General features: G+C 37.8%; 1 pseudogene across 3 annotated transcripts; it reads left to right on the plus strand.

Moving 5' to 3' along the window:
• The first annotated feature begins 1,093 nt into the window (after positions 1–1,093).
• LOC147557724 (pentatricopeptide repeat-containing protein At1g08070, chloroplastic pseudogene) lies at positions 1,094–5,238 on the plus strand (annotated as a pseudogene). 3 transcript variants are annotated; one of them, XR_015234180.1, is made up of 4 exons: positions 1,308–3,557; positions 4,393–4,548; positions 4,632–4,719; positions 4,837–5,238. The product of XR_015234180.1 is annotated as a pentatricopeptide repeat-containing protein At1g08070, chloroplastic pseudogene, transcript variant X1 (transcript). The 3 variants fall into 3 exon arrangements; XR_015234181.1 differs by having other exon boundaries at positions 1,456–3,557; positions 4,399–4,548; XR_015234182.1 differs by lacking the exon at positions 4,837–5,238 and having other exon boundaries at positions 1,094–3,557; positions 4,399–4,548; positions 4,632–4,810.
• Positions 5,239–22,016: the final 16,778 nt, after the last annotated feature.

A 22,016-nucleotide genomic window follows, 5' to 3' on the forward strand; every position in this document is an offset into this window, starting at 1 on the left:
CCGCTAACCAGAATCCCAACTCAATTCTTCACGAAATCACAACTTACTTTATTTTTTTAATTTACTTCGAAAAGCTGCAATGCCTCCGGAGAAGAATCCACAAAGTATAACCAAGTTTGCGCGAACAAGGAAGTTTGTACGAAATGGAGATTGATGTTGGTAAATCAGCAAAGGGGGGACCCTCGGGGCAAATATGTCTCGGAATCCCAAGGACAGGTAGAGTTAACTCCTGCCAAAGAAGCAGACAAAACCGCTGACATAACCCTTCTAGTCCAGATTGGAGATTCCCCTTCGGAGGGCACTTACATTGGCAACCCGCTAACTGAGGAATGAAATTACTCATAATAAAAAAATTAAACCTAAAAGTAAGGGGTCAGACGGTTAAGTCAGGCTTGGCTGTAGATGTCACATCTAAGGACCAAAAAGCAAAACAAATGTGTATATTAGGCGCACATGAGTGTATGCTAGACGCATAATATGAGACGACTCAACACAATTTGAAAGGTGTGACATGCAACGATATTTTTTTGTATTTGATACAATAACTTTGTGGCATGTAAAACATATTTTTATGCACAATTGTCACAGTTTGAAAAGCAAAAAGTAAGAAAACGTTAATCACATTTCTGTTAGTGAACAATTAGATTGTGCATGTAAGATGCATGTCTTAAATGAACAATACATCGAACATTAGGTGATATACAAATGAGAAGTACGTTGCATTCAGGAGGATTTATGTTTCATACAACAATATGTTACACAATGGGGTGTATGGATAAAGTGGGTAACTTTTGAAGATGCAAAAGTACAATGATTGGTCCACCAACTTTTGGTGCAGTGGTTGGACACCCCTCTTAAGCCTATGAGGTCGTGGGATCGAGTCTCGGTGGAAGCAGATTGTCATCAAGATTTATCTAATGTAATTTAGGCTATAATAATCTAATAATTTGTCAGGTTTGTCATCAAGATCGAGTCTCGGTTCTTAATAAAAAATCTGAACCAATAACACGAAACTTTAAAGTTCTTAAATAAAGGTATGAACCAATAACACGAAACTTCGAAGCTCTAAAAAAAAATCAAAACCAATAACGCCAAACTTCAAAGGTCTTAAGAACTTTGAAGATCTGATAAAAGTTCTGCACGAATAACTCCCACTAGGCATCTTTGTTGTTTTTTTTTTTTTTTTGAGGGGGTATCTTTGTTGTTGGGGTTTTAGGCCTCTTTCATTCTTAGTTTAAATTAGGCGGTAATCGTGCGTATTACATCTTCATGATGTATCAATGCCTTGTAACGACTAACGTATATCTTAGTCGAATTTCCAAAAAAAAAAAAAAAATTTGGGCCATTTGCCAACTTTGAACCTAAGTGTTTTATTTGCTCCTTATATTTGTATGGCCTTGAATTATTAACCCTCAATTTAAAGGACTTCTGCTCAATCCCCTCTCCGTTAGTCCTTCCGGACGAGAGAACAATTTAATTTTCCTCCAAGTTACGAATTCAAACGGCTACTACTTTTTTTTTCCAATAAAGTTCTCATTTTGGCATTTCATATGGACCAACATCTATTAAATCTTCTTGGATCTTCTCTACATCTCAATCAATTCAAGCAAATTCATACACTTATTATCACAAACTACTCAAATCTCATTCCAGTTTTCATTAGAAAGCTTTTACATTCTTCCATTATAGAATATGCCCGTAAACTGTTCGATCAAATTCCTCATCCAGATCCAAATATATGTAATTCAATGATTACATCTTATTCTAGATTATCTCTGAATACAGAAGCTTTAGAAACATTCTTTTTTATTCATCGAATTAATACACAGATTACTTATTTCTCTTTTCCACCTGTTCTTAGATCTTGTGCTTTGTTATCTGCTATTAGAGAAGGTAAACAAGTACATTCTCTTGTAATTAGTTATGGGTTTGAATCTAATGTTTTTATTCAAACTGCTTTGATTGATTTCTATGCCAAAACTGGCGATTTGGGTGCAGCTAATCGTGTTTTTCATGGAATTTCAGTTAAGGATCCGATTTCTTACAATTGTTTAATATCTGGGTATTCTAAATCTGGTGATGTTTTAGCAGCACGGAAACTGTTTGATGAAATGCCTGAGAGAACTATTGTTACTTGGAATTCCATGATTTCTTGCTATGCCCATAATGGAGATTGTGTTGAAGGGTTGAGAATCTTTGAAAGAATGCAGAGTGAGAAGTGTCAACCAAATGAAATCACTCTTGTCACTGTGTTATCGATTTGTGCAAAATTAGGGGATATCGCAATGGGTTTGAAAATAAAGCAGTTTATTGAGAGTTATAATTTGTGTAGAAATATGATAGTTTCGACTGCAATCTTGGAAATGTATGTGAAATGTGGAGCTGTGGACGAGGCACGTGCAGAATTTGATCAGATGGGTCGTAAAGATATCGTGACTTGGAGTGCCATGGTAGCTGGTTATGCTCAAAATGGAAGACCAAATGAAGCACTCGAGCTATTTGAGCGGATGAAAAGTAAGAACATTAAACCCAATGATGTCACACTTGTTAGCATTCTATCAGCTTGTGCTCAATTGGGTTCGGTAGAAGTTGGTGAAAAAATAGGTCTTTATATAGAAAATCAGGGTTTTGCTTCAAATGTTTATGTAGGATCTGCATTGATTGACATGTACTCGAAATGCGGAAACATTAGAAAAGCTCGTCAACATTTTGATGTAATGACTTCTAAAGATATTGTTTCATGGAATTCGATGATTGGAGGTTTGGCGATTAATGGACTTGGAAAAGATGCCATTGATTTATTTCTTGAAATGAAGAGTTTTGGTACAAAACCAAATGATATAACATTTGTCGGATTATTGACAGCTTGCACACATGCAGGGTTTGTCGAATTAGGATGTAAGTTCTTTGATAGTATGACCACTGAATATGATATTGTACCAAAGATCGAACACTGTGCTTGTATGGTGGATCTCTTTTGTAAGTCAGGTAAGTTGATAGAAGCGTACGATTTTATTTGTAAAATGGAACTAGAGCCAAATGCTGTTATTTGGGGTACCTTGTTGAGTTCTTGTAGGACACATTCAAATGTTGAACTTGCAGAGCTTGCGGCAAATAGGTTACTGCTTCTTGAGCCTAAGAACTCGGGGAACTTTGTACTTCTTTCCAATACATATTATAGTGCGGGGAGACCACAAGAAGCTTTGAAGGTGAGGAACATGATGAAGGACAAGAGAGTGCAGAAAACACCTGCATATAGTTGGATACAACTCGATGATAAGGTGCATAAATTTTTAGTTGGAGACACATCTCACTCAAGATCCGATAAGATCTATGATGTCCTTGAAGGATTGGGATTGCATTTACAGTGGTTTAGTCATGCTCCTAAATCAGATTTAAAAGTACCTTGATGTATTAATTGGAAGGTTTGAAAATTTTCTTCATCTCGTTTATGGGTGTGTCAAGAATCATCACATTTCAGACACTAGTCAGTTTTGGAAAATTTCTCACTGATCATCAAAGCAAGCGTAAAGTTTACTTCATTAAAGTTTTACGAGGTATTATTTTTTCACTTTCTTTTATTATTGTTTCATCTCTGCTTATAACCTTTCTTCAATTCCATCATCCGGTTGGGTATTAATGCATGATCATTGTGGTCGTTTCATAAGACTCGTTTTACTTGCGTTAGTAGCCAGCTTACACCAATTGTGAAAGGGAACAGAATACTTTGATCATGTCAAGTTTCTATATGTAATTGCAATTGGCAGTAAATCCCAATTTATTTATGGTTTTAATATTTGTTGTATTGTATAAGTTCATTGCTAAACTTGGGGAAGTCAACGAACTGGAAGTTAATATGTAGTGACTGTTATCTTCTCTGATGAAATTTTTTACATGGGTACTCATGATTCTCTCCCCCAACCTGTGGTTATTTTTCTGTACATGTACACTGAAAACTTCATTCCCTTCATGTTAGGGTATGGGGGACTATCTTTTTATAGTCTAATATGTGCTTGAGCATCATATACATGCTAGTCTGTAACTTACATAACGCCCTCTGTTTCGTGCTCGAAGCTTGGCTGATTTCAGGTTATTGTTACTACTTACTAATATTGTGAATACAGACATGCCTACTCTATACTTGGGTAACCGAAAAATACATCTTTCTACCTTAAAAAGTTAAAGTATCAGAAAAATGTGCGTTTAAATGAAATGGTATGTTGTAATGACATCATTATCTGTTCATAAAACACTTTTAATATCTTCATTGACTTAATGTTCCTTGTTATTGTCCCTTTCTTCTACAGTAAATATCATTAAAGAAGTTTCTAGTATTTTACGTTGAAGGTTTGGATTTCTCTTGATGTACTAATAAAATGTGTGAATTCGAAGTGACAGTAGGCTAGATATGGAGGATAAAACATGAAGTGACGATGACAACCTATTCGACTCACAGAGGAAAAAGTGGAGAACTAAGTGCATTGGGCTCTAATGCGTACAAGATCTACCAAACTATGAAGAACCCTGAATTTTCAATTTCTAAAAGAGGTATTTCAGACTTTGTCAGAATCTCAGAGATGTTAAGAATGCAAATATCAAGTGCATAACACGTGCATTTTGTACGGAAATAGGTTGGAATGGCGACCAGAAGTAGCTTTTCTATCTGACGCAAGCATTACAGCAACCAAGTTGCATTGAAGGCAAGAGTAGACTGCGCAGGTGAACCTGTTATCTTAGAATCAACCTTGTTATCTAAGAATGAACATTGTAATCAAATTTCATCATTATTGACACCCTTCTTATCTTAAAATCAACCTAGGTATCCGTTTATTGCAGGTTGGGCGTGAAAACTCCAGCGAACAAATAAAGTAGTACCATTCATTCAGACGTGATTCAGCATCAAGTCTCTTATCTCTGACTGATTCCAAGGTTGACAAATTTTTCTCAAATTGGCCACTAGATCTCTTACCTACCTAAAAAATGAAAATTCGTTTACCCTCATTAAATCTATTACGCGAATTCCTTCACCCCATGATATAGTCAGTTTATCTCTATTCAACTTCAATTGTAGCCTTTAAATCCATCTAATTTCAACACTAATCACCACCTCTTTATATCCTCACGAGTCGCTACTAACTTAATCTCCTCTTTCTTCTTCCCCTAAATCCCAACGTCTCCATCATTAATTCCATCAAAACTTAAAACCTAAAATAAATTATTATCCAAACAAAGAAAAAATCCTACTCATAATTAGGCTAATTAATACAAAAATGGACACCTTTTCTACGTCTCTTCACGGCTAATTTAATCTCCTATTTATTCTTCCCCTAAGAGCATCTCCAATACAAAATTTAAAAAAAAACTTCAGTTGATTTATTTGTCAAGTCTCAATTGAGATTCTCTTTCCTATATAACTAAATTGAGTATCTATAGTTCAAGTCCTTCAATGCAACACTAAAAAAAGGTGACCAATATATGGACAACCCAAATTTCTATGTGGACAACTGATGTTGGGTGTACAACCAAAATTCTTACGTGGACAACCATCCTACTTTCATTCTTATGTGGACAACCATCATACTTTCTCTCTCTAGAAATTCTTTGATATTGGAGAGACGAACAGAAGATGATGTTGGTTCGGTGGTGTTGACGGCCATTTTTCCTATGATAAGATTTAGGTTGCCGATGAAAGGCAGCAATTCTTTGATGGGAGGTTTTATAGGGCCCCCTCATTTTTGTTAAAAGGCCTCCCCTCAGTGATAATTTAGCAAGTAAAATGGTTCATGGGGAGGCCTTTTAACAAAATTGGGGAGGCCTTATAAAACTTCCCTTCTTTGATTATAAGATCTTAATAGTTTTGTGATTGATCAACTAGATAGTGATGAAGATGATGATGATCCATATTGATAACTATTAAAAATGGTGGACTCTGAAGTAAGATTTATATAGAGAAAAAGATACATGGTTGACTTTAAATTCAAATCCAAGTAATCTCTCTCACTCTAACTTTCTTCTGGTAATGTATTGTTGCCAAACTTTGAGCAAGTTGAATTGTGAAATCAAAGATTTTGCTTTGAAAGACATTATCAAATAGAAGTTTGGTTTGCTTATTGGGGAGAAAGCACTTTATCAATTTTTTTTTCTTTAGCCTTTATTGTCAAAAGGGTTTCACTAGGAAGGTGACATTGCAGAATTGCAGGGAAAGAAGATAACCCATTTTTTCACTGCTTCTGAATTTTAATGGGTATGTGGTAAATTTGGATATCGAATTGAGTTCATTAACATTTTCAATTCAAGATTCAATCTCTGGTTTCTTGGGTTCTTTATCATTTCAGTTCTTCTTCCCTCAAAGCTCTCTGATTCATATTCAAGATCTTGTTTTCAACTAAGTCTGGGTTTAAGAAAGAAACCCTTTTCTTGTTCAAATTCATTGAGGTTAATATCTTTGCAACTATCTCCTGTTTAGTGATTCATATTACTTATGTTTGATTCTCAATTTAGATTTGGGTTGTTAGTTTGAAGGTTTAATCTATTTCTGAATTGCAGAAATGGGTTTAAATCGGAATTCAAATGCTCGAAGTGGTGATTACTTAGAAGGAAAGTTTAGTGATTTTGTGATTAATCAACTAGATAGTGATGAAGATGATGATGATCCATATCGATAACTATTAAGATCTTATAATCAATCAAAGAATCGTTGTCTTTCATCGGCGACCTAAATCTTATCATAAGAAAAATGGCCGTCAACACCACCCGAACCAACATCATCTTCTGTTCGTCTTTTCAATATCAAAGAATTTCTAGAGAGAGAAAGTATGATGGTTGTCCACATAAGAATGAAAGTAGGATGGTTGTCCACGTAAGAATTTTGGTTGTACACCCAACATCAGTTGTCCACATAGAAATTTGGGTTGTCCATATATTGGTCACAAAAAAAACTCGAATATTTACACATGGCACCATACATTTAATTAGAAAAGATAGTTGAAAGAGAGATTTTCTATTGGTCCATATAGGGATGTCAACGAGGCGGGTTTGGGACAGTTCATCCCCTTCTCAACTCCGTCCCGTTAGCAAACGTGTTTTACCATTACAATGCAAAAAAAAAGTTTTACCATTACCGTCCCAATAATTAATCGAGGTGAATATTCAATTACCATACCCGTCCCAATTAAAAATTGGTAAACCATTACCGCCCCGCTCCATTTAATATAACATGAGTCGAGTCGGGTCGGGTTCAAACAAAATATTTTGTGTTTTGTTTCACAAAAATTATTTTAGTTTGAAGTAACATAACAATCATTAACAAAATTTTATAAGATTTTAAGTTTATCAATCATAAACACTACAACTACTTAAATAATATAAAACATAACATAGTTAAATTGATAATGTAAGATTAAAGTTTTAGAAACATAACCTTAAATAAAACAAATATTTAATATATATCGTACTAATCGGTTCGGGGCGGAGTTTACTATCTAATATCAAACCCGCCCCGAACACGATTATTTTTTTAAACTTCATACCAAACCCGAACCGTTCATTCAACGGGTCGGTACAACCCGTCCATTAGGGGCGGGTTTGAGAAAAAAACTGCCGGTTCGGACCAAATTGCCACCCCTAGGTCCAATTATTAAATTTGATGATAAAAATACTTAAGACACTCAAAAGAGACCTTAAAATAGAGTTTGTAACTAAGACAAAATTAAATTCATAATTGGTGCACTAACTATTCCATTTGAGTTTTATAAACGTAAAGCATTATAATTTTTTTTTTACCAGTATACATATAATTTCTTTATATCTTTAAAATTAGAGTTAATTCCTATTTGGCCCCCTACTTTGTGACCAGCTTCCTTTATGGCCTCTTTTTTTTTCGTAAACTCAAATATGGCCCCCTTTTCTTAACACCGTCAGTCAATTTTTATGGTTAATCTTTTTGTCTCCATTATTACCCTTGCTTGTAAAAGAGATTTTGGAAATTCAAATTTGACCCCCTTAAAAAATGGGTTAATTCCCAAAAAAAACTTAAGTTGTTTAGAAAAAAATTAGGGGTCAAAACAGAATTTCTTTTAAAAATACCAAACACACTTATCTCACTTCCATGTCATCACCAATCTGCCCACGTCATTACTTACCTGCCACCTCACCATCTTCTCCGGCAATGGTCGCTGGGCGGCAAAAATTCTGGTGACCATCTTCTTTTTTTCTTTTCTTTTCTTCTTCTCTCTTCTTCTTCTTTCTCTTTCTTCTTTATTCTCTCTCTCTCTCCGTCGTTTCTGTTCTCCTTCTCTCTCTCTACAATGCTCCGGCGAAGGGGAGGACCCCTTCGCCGGAGCACTGGTTTCCAGACGAAACCGGCCTGGTTTTGTCTGGAAACCAGGCCAGACCAGACGAAACCGGCCTGGTTTTTTGGGAAGCAACCCATTTTTTACGGGGGTCAAATTTGAATTTCCAAAATCTCTTTTACAAAAAAGGGTAATAATGGAAACAAAAAGATTAACCACAAAAGTTGACTGACGGTGTTAAGAAAAGGGGGCCATATTTGAATTTACGAAAAAAGGGGGCCATAAAGGAAGTTGGTCACAAAGTAGGGGGCCAAATAGAATTAACTCTTAAAATTATAGTACAAAAGCCGATGCAAAGATTTGTTTAGCGCCCTCTTGGTATATCCCTATGCTTTTTAAAATATTTATCTTCTAGACAACAAGTATTTTTACCAATGGGCAAAAATACTTGTTGTCTAGATAAGTTGGCAAAATGGGCAAGAAAGAAAAACAGATCGAAGGTTTGGAAACAAGTACCTTATTTTCTTTGTAAGTTGTATTGTAATAGAACTCTTATTTCTATCTAATATATATTACCTTTCAACAAAAAAATTTTTTTTTTACCAATGTTTAACCTTTTGAAGTTCATAAAAAAAAACTTTTGAAGGTAATTGAGGCATCACAAAATTTTGCATGAGAATTTTTGTCGTCTTTATTTTAATCTACTTTTTACATCAATAAAGTTATTTGTATGTCTACTTCTTTGGTTTAAGATTTTAGTTTTTTTTTGTTGAACTAGTTTAAGATTTTAGTTGGTCGATAACTATTATAAATTTGAATAAATTTTTATCTAAGAATAGACATTCCCCCCCCCCCCCCCCCCCCCCAGCAATACTACTGTTCCCACCAATCATTCAGCTGTCATCATCATTTTCAATGGACAAAAAGTTACTTTAGAATAAAACAACCTTCTACTATTAGAACGACTATCTTTGGGAGAGTTAGTTAGCTAGCCTTCTTGAGGAACTTCCGTTGCGAGAGGTGGAGAAATTAAGTTTGTATTATAATCCTTTTTAGGGAAAATTACTATTTGGGTTTACAAAATTATCATAATAACTAAAAACACCTAGATCTTATCTTTTCCTATTAAGTGGAAGTTACCAAAATATTATGGATAATAATAGTTGACGTTTGAAATAATATTGATAATTACTATTCAGGTCATTTTCTAATAGTTTACTTCCCAAAATACCCATCTACATCAAAACCCTCTCCGACTCAACAATCACTTCCACCAGCATTCGATCTTTCGATGCTGAACAGCCGCCGGAATCTTACTCGGTGTATAGGTCTCAGATTTCGTCATCGCCGCCTAACCCGAGCAATCTCATTTCTCCTTCAACCGTCGCTGCTGATTACTTTTCTCTCGATGTGAATTCAGACGAAGATGATGTTTTAGTAGTTAGAAAACCATCTGATGTTTCTCCAACTCCTTCCACCATTGCTACTCCAATTCCAACCACAAACCCTAGTTTCCACCATTGCTATTCCAATTGCAACCACAAACCCTAGTTTAGAACGTGGTTGGTTTCGAGCTAATAGTAAATTCTAATCCCCCATGATTCATGATGTGGCGTTAAAATACCACATTGAGATCACTTAACTTGGATAAGTTAGTTCGTTTCGGGTTTTATTTCTAATAATTTATGTATTTTTTCTTGTTAGGAAGCTTATTGGGAGTTTGGCATTACATTCGGAATAAAACGAAGCAATTCGTCACATTTTCGTCTCATGTGGAAGAGGTCGAAAGGAGAGGGAACTAGGGGTATTTTTTTGTAATTTTAAGAAATTTAGAGGTTAAATGGAAAGTGGAGCCAATGGTGAGTCCGACGGCGAAGACGGAAGTCGAATCGGAGTTCGGACGAAAAAGTTATGGAAGAAGGAAGTTGAGGGTCATTTTTGTCTTTTCTGAAAATTAGATGAAGTAGAGACAATTATGAAGGCACCTCCTTGGTTTCTAATGAGATACAAGGCCCAGCCCAAAAGTCTACAGAAGAACAAAGAAATTCTGTGCGCAACTCCTCTCTAGGGGTCAAAGTCAAAGTCTATGGAGGTGGTCAAGTTAAGGGTCTTAATTTTAGTAAAGGAAAAATAAAATAAAAGGAAAAAAAGGCTGGGGGGACTTCATCTTCTATAATCAGAAATTAGGGTTTAGAGGAGTTTAGAGAGAGAGAGAGGAAAGGGAAGCCGCCGGCCATAGCTTGGACGGCCGGGAAAACAGCAAGCTCTAGGGTTCTATCACCGGCCGGAAAGGGACAACAACACGGGACGACAGTAGCTTCTCGGGACTTTGCCACAACTTAAGACGGCAGAACAGCCCGTGAAAGCTGTTGTGCAACTCGGGAGCATCTCGGGAGCAGCTTGGAGCAGTTGAGGAGCTCGGGATTCATCACCGGCACAGCTAGAACGCGGCACAGGAAGGAACAGACCTGCTCGGGCTTTGCCAGAGAGCTTCTCGGCAGCAACTCGGTTTGAGCATCAACCAACAGTAGCAGCACGGGAACACCATTAGAGTTGCAACTCGGTCGGAACAGCAGCTGCTCGGGTCCAAGCCTTCAAGGTCAGAACTGTAGGGATTTACACCCTTCTACTAGTGTTTATAGCGGAAATATGACATCTAATGTCTACACTAGTATTCCCAGGATCACATGCAAAACTAGTAATTAATCTAATGGAGATAGTAGATTACCTTAATCGCTTTTCCCTCGAACTAGTTGAATTGATTGAAGAAGACCAAGAGCTTCAAGTGTAGCTCCTCTACTTGGGACACGAGCAATCAATTTGATCTCCCACCTTGTTGTATAGCTAGCACACCAATGGTGGTTGGAAAAGAAGAACACCTTCTTTTTGACTAGATTGATAGTAATGGGAATTAGCTCACTTTCTCCTCTCTACTTGATGTGGTAGAGTAAGAAAGCTTAGAGAGAAATTCCACACCTTATTCTCTGCCCTAAGAGTGTTTATATAGAACCCTGATAAGAATCCACCTCCTTTTAGGTTTCCTAAAACACCCTTTAGAATAAGATTTAGGGAAATAGTCGAAAATAGCAACTATTGGTATTTTCTCAATTCCCTAAGGAGGAGGTTTCCAAACACCACGAAAATTGGCAGATATAATGTTTATTATATCAGCAACTAACCCTCCAAAATTCAGCCCAATCCGAGTCCTAGAAGTACCCGAACCGGTCTAGGCCCAAAAACCCTGTTTTTGGCCTTTTTGTACTATCTTTGCCTAATTCCTTTTTAGGCCTATGAGATATGTTTATGGGACACTCCCATGATTATATCTCACTCCCACTAGTCATATCCTAGATCAATTTGTCACTCTTATGTGTAACCCGTTGTAGGATCCGATCGAAGTTAGCCGCGAATTACTTCGTAATTCGACGATCGTAGTTGGTCTCTAGCTACAACTCTACGATCCCTAAATCAATCGGACTTGATGATCTTCCACATCAATTGTCCTATCCGACAAATTGTTCGCATTGCCATCTTGGTCGAAGGACATCTCCTTCAACTCCTTCAGACTCCCACTTGGACTTAGAACAAGTGCAATGCCTCGATTCCCGTGTCAATTTAGTATCCCATCTGATACGTCACGTCATTCAGACTTTCTTGATATCCGAGTACAACTGTAAAAGACAAACGATTAACTTTAATCCGTTTGAGCGCGGCCACGCATTTTCAGTTGCTACTCATCAAGTGGCCTTGAGACACTTTGTAACTAATGTGATTAGGGTGACACAATCCATTGTTGCGCTCCCACTTAACTTCATGTCTATCCTGTCCTTCCCAGTATCCGTCTTTATAACCTCCTTTTACGGCGCGGCGTTTAACGGAACCAAAGTCGGGCATTCCTTACATAAGATGAGTGGAGCACTCATGTTTTGAGGAATCTCTCCAATTGTCTTTATGAGAAGTATTGACGTCCATCACGAGTGATGTACTTCTCATTTGAGGGTTATCCAGTGTATAAACCTTTTACACACCCACGTAGTCGAATAGAATATACTATTCATATAGCCCATGAAACTGCGCTATCCCATCGACTCCCGTGCTAGTCTTCGTGAGTCATTGTTGTCCATGCAATGACCTGGACCAGGGATTTTTGATAATAATTATTCCAAGTTCACTTAATAGGGTTTCATTCATCAGATCACGTATCTGACAAACCTATTCGGAACGTTTTATTATCGATGGACTGTCGTTTAAACACTAAACCAAGTTTAGACGACTGGTGAAATAATTCTTATTATTTCTGATAACGAGAGTTGTAAATCTGAGCCTCTTCCGTAAAACTCCTTTTTACCCACTCAGTTTTACTTGTCGAGGTTTAAAATTATACCTCATGCCTTAGACTGTGTATGAATCTCATACTATTCCTTAGGTGACAGTTTAGTTTGACTACCGTGGTAGTCGGTTTTAAACTTTGCTTATTATCAATTAATTTGAAGATTACTATCTTCAACCATGATAATATCTAGTAATCTTTACTAGAGTTAAGGCCTTTAATTCTTTGTGTAGTATTTGCAACAGTTCCCGGCTTAAAACACTTTTAGCCTACTTTCCTTCCATGTCTGGAAGTTTGCTACGATGACATGTTCAATTTTGTACTACTTCATCCTTTAGCCTTCTAGGATGTACTAAGTAGTGTTTCGGTTTTCCAATCCGAATTCGGATGTTTAAATGCTAATCATGTCCAACATGATTGACTTTACGTTTTCGAACATAAATGTCTCTCTCATGCGTGCTAGCTCATCGGTGTCTTTTAGACTCCGAGTTTTGCAACGCCCTCTGTCATGAGTTTTTGGGTCGAAATTCTTTTAGACTTTCCGAGTCTTAGATTTTCTGTTTCGGATCTCAAGCATCTCAGCGTACTGAGTCTCTCTAATCCTATCATCCTTTTGATCTATGCTTATAGATCTTCAGATGCCCAAAATGGCATTTTATCCTTTTGTGTGTGGTCCTTTATTGAGTCAGTTCGTTACTTTTATACAACACCTTATGTCGTACTCAATCTTTTGTATGTACTCTGCATACGGACCCGGAAGGTTTGTTTACTCCCACTTACCTTCTTGAAACTCGTGATTCAAGATTTTCTTCATTCTCCAGGAATCAAATTTCTCTGATTGCCTTTTGAATCGAAGATTCTAACTCTTGCGTGCTTTTAATCCGTCGATAGATTTCTGAAGCATGCTTGTGGACATAACTTGATTGGAAGAATCTTTATTCTTCTTGTCTCGTTTCGGGAAACACGAATGTTTCCATCCTTCTCAGTTTTCTATTTTGGAAAACCAATTTAGGTCTTTTGTTGACTTAAATTATCAAGCTTCATGTCTTGACGATATATGGATTCCACGATGATTTTGGCTTCTAGCCAAAATCTAGAGTCAGTTTCCGTTTCTGCGCAGGTCTTTTATCTCTTCAGAAATAACTTTTATTTTCTGTGTCTTTGAGATTTGACCTTTTAGGGCTTTTGAACAACAATTTGGAATTTTCTCAATTACTTTAAGATATTCCTTTAGAGACACTTTCACTTGTTTTGAGAGTTCTCCGGCGAATGACATTCGCTTTTGTGCGGTGGGTTTATAAGATCATATCTTTAACCTTTCCTTTTCCAAGGAGTCGCAGTTTGTTGCTCTTGGTCGAATTTAATCGACTTGTACAAGTTTCATGATTGTTCTTCATAACCCTCCATGATTTTTCTCATGATCGAATTAAATCGACTTGTACTTTTCTCCCACTTATTCTTTTAATAATTAGTGTTTTCTCCCAGACTACTAGGTGTGCTAATTATTAGAAGAATACTATCATGAGCAACAAACACTTTGTTCTCTTGATTAGTTATGGAAGAAGCCCAAATTTCTTTTAAAAGAAATTGCGTCAGATATTAGCTAGTTTTGTAATGCTTTTACAAGCTTAGCTGTTAGACGGAATTTTGGTAGTTTTGTGAGAAGCTATGTCTAGACTAAATGGATTTTGGAGGATAGAGTTTGATTCGTGTTCTTCATCTTAATCCTTTTGGACACTCCAAATATGGATAGGTTAGAAGTACGTTTGAAGATCAATCTCTGTTTTTGACTCAAGGCTTTCTTTCTTGTCAGTTTGATTCATGTTTTGGTTATAGTGGACTTGTTGTCCTCATCCCTTTCGATTGGGATGAACCTATCTTATAGGTTTTTGACCAAGTTTAGAATCTTTTGGTATAGTTTGTTAAACTTAGCACTTATTAACATCTCAATTTAGAAATAAAATTCTTTATTGATTCTCCATAATACTTAGTACAGAGATGATGTTAAAAAACTAGAAAAACGATTAATCTAGAATAGTGCCTAAAGTAGACTTCGATCCCTTTCAGCATCCTTAGCAGTCGAGGCTTCTAATCCCTCTTGGATCTTGTCTTCCTTAGCCAAATACTCAGTTCCCAGCTGCGCCTGTACATTCACAATGAAAGGGCAATTTTAGGTATTACATACCATAATTTGGGAATTTTACAGTATTTGATAAGTTAACTGTTTATACCTGAATTGGAAGCTACTGTTCCATTCTTTTTGTCCTCCAAGAACTTAGGGCAGTTTCTTTTCCAGTGGCCCTTGCCATCACAGTAGAAACATTTGGTGTCAGGAGGAGGACCTTTGTCTTTAGGTTTGGCAATTCGTTTGCTTTTACCTTTTGACGCGGTTTTCTTCTTCTGTTTTCCACCTTTCTTGAACCCTTTGTCCTTTTGTACCATAAGAACGTCCTTCTTAGTCTCCACTATAGCGACGTCCTTTTCGGCTGTTAGAAGCATAGAATGAAGTTCCTCCAACTTTTTATCCCATCCATTCATGTTGTAGTTCATCTTAAACTGATTAAAACCACTATGGAGGGAGTGAAGGATAGTGTCGGTAGCCGTTTGTTGGCTATAAGGGAAACCTAGTTTAGCCAGCTTGCCTATGAGCCTGATCATTTGGCGAACATGAGGCCCAACTGGTTTTCCCTTTTCAAGGCGCATGTCCATAATTGCTTTAGAGGTTTCAAACCTCTCCAATCTCGACTGTTTCTGGAACATTTCCCGAAGTTGTCGCATCATGGAGTAAGCATCCATGTCTATGAACTGCTCTTGCAGAGTCGGTTCCATGGTTGCTAGCATTAAGCAAGTTACGGGCTCTGCCTTTTTCCGCACACTCCTTTCTTCATCTATCTCTTCTTTAGTCGAATTATCATCCAATACAGGAATTGGAGTTTCTAGTACATGTTGCTTTCCTTCCATCCTGAGAACTATTCCTAGGTTCCTTTCCCAGTCAAGGAAGTTGTGCTCATTCAGCTTCTCCTTGTCGAGAAGTGAGCGGAAGTTGAAAATATCTTTTGTCATCTTTGAACTACATAAAAGAAATGGCAAAGTTTTAAAACTCGTTATCGTTTTTGAAAAACATTAGTTTTCCCACATTATTCAATAAAAATCGTCCCCGATTGAATAAGTGATTCCAAGACCCCAGTTCTTCGAAGTAAAGCGGACGAAGGCCCTACCCTTGGACTCCGTCGTTCCGGGTGAGTGAACTACTTCACTGATCATACCTTATGACTCTTGGTTGATAGATTTCATTAATGAATGACTAATCTATCCTTTTGCCTCGAGTATCCAAGACTCTCTTGCTGATCTCGTTGAGTAGAACCATTTAGACGTGTAGGCCTCTTCTATAGGCCTACCCGCATTGTCCCAAGGTAGAGGAGGTACTCTGCGAAGGCCGACCCACCTTCCTCGAACAAGGGCGCAACGAGTGTCTTAATCTGGATAGGCGATTACTCAAGATTACTTTTGGGGACTTTTACGCTAGTCTGGCGTTTGTTATAGTGAACTATTTAGCCTAACTAACATCCACGACATAAAGCGTAAATAAGTAAGTAAATGCGCGCGAGAAAGTAAATCAAGCAGACATGGATCCTAGTATGGCCCCTAACCTAGAAGATCTAATCTCCCTTGGTTTTCTTCTTGTTTCGCCTTTTGGTTCGTCTTGGATCGCCATCTTTGAACCTCCATTGATTTCTCCCACTCGCCTTTGGATTTCATCCTCGAGTTTCTTCAATGGACTCATAGACCCTAAACTCTAATTACAAGACTCTAACGATTCGCAGATCGTATAAACTTGAAATTAAAATTAATTACAAAGCATGCACCCATCCGTGCTTAAAACAAGAGTAAGGAAATAAATCTATGGCCATACTAGTTTCCCGCATTCACATCACATGCAATCATATAATATATCAAGGCTAAGAATTATATATGCATGATTATCTTGGGAGATACTTTTGTTGACATCACATGTCACATTGCGGACCTTAAGTCTAAATTCGAAGAATTCAACTAATGGTGCTTTCCGGTTTTATGTTTTATGATTAAAATCATCTTTTAGAAAACCTCCGTTTTAGGCTCGAGAAAGCCCGGGTCAATTTCGGAAAAAATATTGGTTCGATTCTTAATGATTTCATAAATCAATTTAAAGAGAAATCCGTTTTGGGCTCTTGGATGACCCGGATTGATTTTGGAATTATTTGGTTGGAATCGGAAAAAAAAAATTTGGCAAAAACTCCCACTCGAATGATGGTCCCTTTTCGTGGTCCGAAAAGCCTCGAAAAAGCCCGGGACAAGTCCTAGACAAGTCCCGGCCCAAGCCCAAAAAAAGGGCTCGGACAAGGTCCGGACATAGCACGGCCCATAGGGCCGGCATGTCCTGGCCGAGGCCTATCAAGGCCTGGTCTCGTCCTGGCCGGAGCCAGGACGCTAGTCCATGTACCAGACGCGTTCTAGACGTGTCTGGTACTGGACCGGACCAGCATTAGGTGTCTCGGACTAGTCCGAGACACTCAGAACCTCCCAGACGCGTCTCCAAGACGCGTCTGGTCGAGTGCTTTGGACGCGTCCAGGAAGCTCCTTCGCAGCTGCTGGTCGCGTCTTCAAGACGCGTCCTTAGTAGTTGCTCTGGACGCGTCTTCAAGACGCGTCTCAGCAGCTGCTCTGGACGCGTCCAGAGGACGCATCCAGGAGCTTCTGGTCCGGCCAGGAAGCTTCCTGGCCGGACACTAGGGTTTTTCAAAACCCTAGTTTCCAAAAAGAAATTTTTTTTTTTTTTTTTTCTTATGCAACTTTAAGTTGCTATTTTCCAATTTTAAAACTTTTCTTAAATTTTTGAAATTCCTTTTAGAACACTTCTAAAATTTTTCAAAACTTTTAGAAAATTTTTCCAAATTTGTTTTGAGAGTTTCCCAAACTCAAAACTACTCTTTTTAGAACACTTCTAAAATTCCAAATCTTTGTTTTTCAAAAGTTTCCAAAATTTAAAAAACAACTCTTAATCAAACCAATTTTGGATCAAAATCTAGGTTTTTGAAATTTTTCAAAGAACAATTTTGAAATCAATTTGAAAAATCTTTGAATCCAATTCATAATTAATCAAATTTTATGTTTAAAACCTTTTTAAATATAACTATCAACATAATCAAGCATGGATTAGTTTGAAATTCAATGAAATTGAGTCTTTTAAAACACTTTTAATCATCAATTTGATTCTCAATTTGAAAATTTATTGAATCCCATCAAATTATGAGTTTAAAATACTTTTAAAAACATCTTTTAAAATACTTTTATAAACTCAATTTTCAAACTATTAAGCATATTAATTAGTTCGATTCTTAGCAAAAACCAGTTAATGGCAAGAGGCTCTGACGCCACTGTAGGGATTTACACCCTTCTACTAGTGTTTATAGCGGAAATATGACATCTAATGTCTACACTAGTATTCCCAGGATCACATGCAAAACTAGTAATTAATCTTATGGAGATAGTAGATTACCTTAATCGCTTTTCCCTCGAACTAGTTGAATTGATTGAAGAAGACCAAGAGCTTCAAGTGTAGCTCCTCTACTTGGGACACGAGCAATCAATTTGATCTCCCACCTTGTTGTATAGCTAGCACACCAATGGTGGTTGGAAAAGAAGAACACCTTCTTTTTGACTAGATTGATAGTAATGGGAATTAGCTCACTTTCTCCTCTCTACTTGATGTGGTAGAGTAAGAAAGCTTAGAGAGAAATTCCACACCTTATTCTCTGCCCTAAGAGTGTTTATATAGAACCCTAATAAGAATCCACCTCCTTTTAGGTTTCCTAAAACACCCTTTAGAATAAGATTTAGGGAAATAGTCGAAAATAGCAACTATTGGTATTTTCTCAATTACCTAAGGAGGAGGTTCCCAAACACCACGAAAATTGGCAGATATAATGTTTATTATATCAGCAACTAACCCTCCAAAATTCAGCCCAATCCGAGTCCTAGAAGTACCCGAACCGGTCTAGGCCCAAAAACCCTGTTTTTGGCCTTTTTGTACTATCTTTGCCTAATTCCTTTTTAGGCCTATGAGATATGTTTATGGGACACTCCCATGATTATATCTCACTCCCACTAGTCATATCCTAGATCAATTTGTCACTCTTATGTGTAACCCGTTGTAGGATCCGATCGAAGTTAGCCGCGAATTACTTCGTAATTCGACGATCGTAGTTGGTCTCTAGCTACAACTCTACGATCCCTAAATCAATCGGACTTGATGATCTTCCACATCAATTGTCCTATCCGACAAATTGTTCGCATTGCCATCTTGGTCGAAGGGGATCTCCTTCAACTCCTTCAAGAACAGCAGCTGCTCGGGAAGGACAGAGCTTGCCGGATCTTGAATCTTCACTTGGCCGGATTTTATCTCACTCTTGTGGCCGGAAAGTTTGGGGGTCTTACTTGAGATTCTCTTGGGTTGAGTTTTATGTTATTTCTTTGCCATTTGATTGAGTTTTGGTGTTCAAATTCTAGAGAGAGAAAGCTTGTAAAGCTTTAATGGTGGTTTTGTAATTTGAGGAAGAAGAAGACTGACTACTAAGGGGAACTCTGGTTCTGCTGAGAGGACACCTAGTGTATTCTGTTAAAGGGACTCCTGCATTCTTTTATAGGGAGATCGACAACACTTCAAGACATATATTTCCCGTCGATCTTAGTCTCGCGCCCCATCGAATAGGGAGATTCTCATCTTAACTCGTGTCTTTCTTTATTTTCTTCTCGTTTATTATGTGCTCCACCATGTCTAGCTAGCTTTTGTAGTCGGATACTCGTGATACATGTTTTAATGTGATAAGAGTTTTATTGCTTTTAATGATAAAATCTTACGGATTTTTAGACCGTTCATGGACTGGAATCTGAGTTAAACCAAGAGTTCGTTGACCCATCCAAGTCAATGGGTGAAGTTAACTAACTTTTCATGCTTATAGATCATTAGTACTAGTCACTATCGACTTTGTGGATCGAAGTATCCTCCTCATTCGATTCTTGCTCGACCATTTTTCCCAAATCACTCTCACCTCTCACTTTTAGATTAGATCGTTTTCCTTGTTTATTTATTATAAACCACTCAAAACCCCAATTATCATCTTTTCATTTTAGTCTGAGTTAGTGGTTGACACCTAGACCGGTGGGCTAGACTTTCTCGATATTCTTATTACCTTCCTATCTTCGTGGATCGATCCCGGTCTTACCGGGTTATTACTTGACACCCGTATACTTGCGGGTGGAGACCTATTTAGGGTAACCTTTTAGGCCCATCAAGTTTTTGGCGCCGCTGCCGGGGATAGGTTTAGTAGTTTAGATATTGTTTGTTTTGTTCATTAGTTTAGTGTTATTTGTTAACTTAGACGTTTTTCTTTATTTTCGTAGTTTCTTACTTCCTCGTGTTTTCAGGAACTACTTTACAAAAAAAAAGCCAAAAAGAGAAATAGGAGCGAAGGAAAAGAAAGAAATCGGAAGGAAAAACGAAACGAGAAGAGCATTCGCTAGTATCGTATTCTATCTCTTTCTTTCTTACTTGTGTGTGATTGGTTGGATAAGTTTTGATTTGCATTGATAGCTTGTTTGTTAGTTCCTTGAGCATTGTGAGATCATGGCACGTTATTCTAACGGTTGGCCATTCCATGTTAATGATGATGATGACCTTGATCTGAGGAGTTCCATCACTACCCGACCTGGTATGACCTTCGGGGAATACCAGCAGATGAGTAGAAACGAGCCTGACCGACCTGGTATGACATTTGGGGATTATCAACGAATGTCTAGAAACGGTCCGATTAGTGAGTGGAGTAGACCAGAACCTGATCGATCTCGTATGACATTAGGAAAATACCGACAAATGTATAGAGATGGTCAAATTAGTGATGGATATGGTCTGACACCAAATATGTATGAGAGACCTTATAGTCCACACTATTTTGAGACCAATGATTTTAGAGACTGGTATGATCCTAATATGTACGATGAGAGTTATGATCAAGAGTCGTCATTGAATTACACTAGTGAGCCTTATTATGAGGAGACTCTTGAAGAGTCCACGAGTCGTCTTAGAGAGATGATGTCACAATTTGCGACTCAAACGACGCAGGAGATTGAGTCATTGACTCAACAGGTAAAGGTGCTTAAGTCACAGTTATTCGTCGACGAGGAAGGGGTTTCACCACCCCCAACTCAAGAGGGTACTAGGTACGATGACGAGGGTAATACGCCTAACCCTAGTACTAAGTTAAATGTCGACGAATTTACTGATAGTACCTTAGAGCCTGAACGGTCTGATGACCTTGTTGTCTTGTTTCCTCCACCAGTGTCGTCTCACCATGATAGGACTACATTAGACGTTGATGTTCAGGGTGATGGCTCTACGAGCAAGTTTGAGGACGACACGATTCCGAACAATCCAATTTTTGACACTTGTAAGGAGTCAGTCTTAGATGCAATGCTAGGAAGGCCTGATATTATAACTGACTGCGAGGCTCCAGATGCCTTTGAGGATCTTGATGACTTAGTAGTTAGAGACATGTTGGATAGTTTGTCAGACTATTTACCTAAGGAAACCATGGACCTTGACTTGGTCCCCGAGCCTATTGCTTTACCCTCAGAGTCTAGTTCGACTTTCCACATGATCTCAAACTCGGTTGTTGATCCCTTTTGGGACATTTCAGACGTCTTTCCAAAGACGTCTATGGACATAGTGGATATTCTGTCCACTAAGCTTCCAGATGATTTTTTGCCTTCGACTGATATTTTGACCCTTCACGTGTACGTCGATTCTTTTGATGATTTCTTTGCTGTCGTTCCTTCTATTTATGCCTACTTAGTGGACTGTGCACCCACTAAGTTTGGGGATGGCTTGTTTTATTTTATCGTCTCATGTGCACTTTACATTTCTGATCTTTTTGTGAGACGATTAGCACCAGCATATAGCTTTCTTTGGGTTGACCCCCAAAATTTCCGTCTCTTATTATATGATCTTTGACTGATTGAGATGGATTTTGATGTTTGTGGGTATCATCTCTGGAAACCCTCCACGAGACAGAACTAGTGCTCTTGTGAAAGCAAGAGAATCAACGGCTAATTGCATAGCTCAATGCAATCGTGTGTACCCGCGTTAGTGGTCATTTTTATGGTCATGATCTTATGTGTTTCATTCTAATATTGCTTGTTGATCATAGGAGCATTTCTTACTTGTTTAGCTTCTGAGGCATAGTTTGTTCCAAGTTTGGGGATGACGACGAGCTCGACATCAACTTGGAACCTGTTCATACACGAGTCTCGGTAGTAGTATCTTTTATCTCCTCCGGCTATGGTAATATCTTTCCATT

This window comes from Eschscholzia californica, unplaced genomic scaffold (genome assembly GCF_041429995.1).
Source record: "Eschscholzia californica isolate CP2 unplaced genomic scaffold, dmEscCali1.0.p SCAF_2, whole genome shotgun sequence".
NCBI classification, from domain to species: domain Eukaryota; kingdom Viridiplantae; phylum Streptophyta; class Magnoliopsida; order Ranunculales; family Papaveraceae; genus Eschscholzia; species Eschscholzia californica.